This window comes from Pteropus alecto, unplaced genomic scaffold (genome assembly GCF_000325575.1).
Source record: "Pteropus alecto unplaced genomic scaffold, ASM32557v1 scaffold81, whole genome shotgun sequence".
NCBI classification, from domain to species: Eukaryota; Metazoa; Chordata; class Mammalia; order Chiroptera; family Pteropodidae; genus Pteropus; species Pteropus alecto.
The window spans coordinates 2059487-2061855 of NW_006433378.1; the positions used below are offsets into that span (position 1 = coordinate 2059487).

Sequence of the window (2369 nt, forward strand, 5' to 3'; positions counted from 1 at the left end):
ATCTGGGATTTGTAGCTAATGAGGAATCTTAGTTCTCATTCCTTCACCTCCAGTTTTAATAAATCATTTTATTAAATGCTTTTTAACAGATCCTCATTTTATTAGGCTGGATCCTCAAGAGAAACAGACCAAATATGTATGCATGTGTATATATAATTTATTATATATTATATATATGATTTATTATAAAGAACTGGCTCATGTGGTTATGGAGGCTAAAAAGTCCCAAGAATGCAGTTAGTAAACTGAAGACCTGGGCAAGCTGAAGGTATAATTCCAGAGCCCGTCTAAAGACAGGAGGGGAAGGCAGATGTCACTGCTCTGAGACAATCAGGCAGATAGAGTGAATTCTCTCTTAACCTTTTATTCTATTCAGGCCTTCAACAGATTGCATGAAGCACCCCCCAGAATACTGAGGAGAGCAATCTGCTTTACTCAATATACAGATTCAAATGTTAAACTCTTCCAGAAATATCCTCACTGATACACCCAAAATAATATCTAACCAAATACCTACACACCTTATGGCCCAATTAAGTGAACACATAAAATTAACCATTATATCTATGGCCATGCCACCCTGAACAAGCCCGATCTCGTCAGATCTTGGAAGCTAAGTAGGGTGGGGCCTGGTTAGCACTTGGATGGGAGACCACCTAGGAAGACCAGGTGCTGTAAGTGTAACAAATAAAAAATAGGAGATTGTAAGTTGACAAGGTCCTTGCAATCTGTGAGGTCAACCAAGGGTTGCTTCACCTAAAAAAAAAAAAAAAAAAAATTAACCACCACACTCATGATTTATATGCACGTAAAACACACTAGTTAAAGATATCACAGAAATAAAGCATCACACAAGTAGAAGAAGCTGTGTTAACTTTTAACACCAAATTGGGTGCAACAGGGTAGCTTATCAAATTTAATATATTTCAGCTGGAGGCAAAATAAATTGCCAACTCCTTTAGAAGAGAGAAATTAAAATTTAAAGAGCCAAGAAGTTAGTAAGATAGATTGACATGACAGGCCAGACCAGTGTTCCATTGTTGACACTCAGTTTTTCAGGAAATTTGCATTTTGGACAGAGCTGTTTAATTTCCATGTGATTTAATTGAACAAATAGAAGTATAGTAAATTTAGAATGGACCAGCATCAAAACTGAAAGAAGAATGTTATGTTTGGAAGAGGCTATAATAGAACACTTCAAAAAAAAAGAGATGCTGTTGTACCATTAATAGTCTTGGGGACATAAGGGAAAATACTGCATGGAAAAAAACAGTGTATTAATGCCTTGGAGCTGAAATGTGATTAAAAACTTCAGACGTAGAATTTAAAGACACTCTAGTAATACCATAACTAGTTTAATTCCATTAGTTTCCTTTATGGACTATAAGAGTAATACATAATAAAATTTTGTCTAAATAAATGTATAGCTCTCTAATAATTTTAAAGTAATTTACATCAGAACCTTATTTCATGGTTCAGTTGTATTTTAAATAAAATTTCATTGCAGCTTCTCACAGAAAAACTGAGTTTGCAATGCTAGGCTCATGTAGGGATCCTCAGAGGAGGTCCCCAGGGGCCAGGGCACAGCAGAGAGAAGTGAGCCTCTGCCAGGAGGTTGACCACCCTTTGGGAGCCAAAATGGCCCCAAGAGCTCCTGCTGTGCCACGTTGCAGGGGACCAGAGACTCTAGCTAGAAGATCTCCAAGAAAGATGATGCCATGGGGACGGGCTCTGGTCACCATGTTCCACCATTTGAAGGAGAAGGGCTTTGTGTGCACATTGGTACTACAGTGCACATCCCTAGTGCCAAATGTGGTAAGCATTAAGAGTCATCGATGAAGATGCAGTAGAGGCCCAGTGACGCTAGCAGGAACCACATTTTCTCCTCCAGGCAGCTGTTGGTGGGCCCAAAGGCCCTGAGAATGCCCGGGTGCTTCCCTAGCACCAGCTGTTTGTTGTGTTTGGGAAAATGGCTTCAGCTTTGAGAGCCGCTCTGAAATGCCCCACGAACTTGAAGAGCTACAGGATGTCCCACTCCTTCAGAACTAGCTCCACTTCAGCACCTCCCAGTAGCACTCAGTGCTGTTCTCCACATATAAATTATGTTCTCTCAATTTATCATTTGGCAGAATATCCATTATTTTCTGCTTTTCTGTCCCCCCCTTCTCCACTTTTTTAATATTCCTTCGAACAGCAGAGCTTCCTATGGCCCTCCCGCTGCTCAGGCAAACAGTTAGCCAGGAGCAGCTGGAAACCTTTCCTGTTGGGCACAAGAACAAAGTCACGTGGCCTATAAATAGCCAGTTGCAGTAGACTTTCTCAGGGGCTTTTATCTGCTGGGCGTCCAGGAAGTCCTGCAGGCCTGGGAT

General features: G+C 40.7%; 1 pseudogene; it reads left to right on the top strand.

Moving 5' to 3' along the window:
- Positions 1-562: 562 nt before the first annotated feature.
- LOC112476956 lies at positions 563-681 on the top strand (annotated as a pseudogene).
- The last annotated feature ends 1688 nt before the right edge of the window (positions 682-2369 follow it).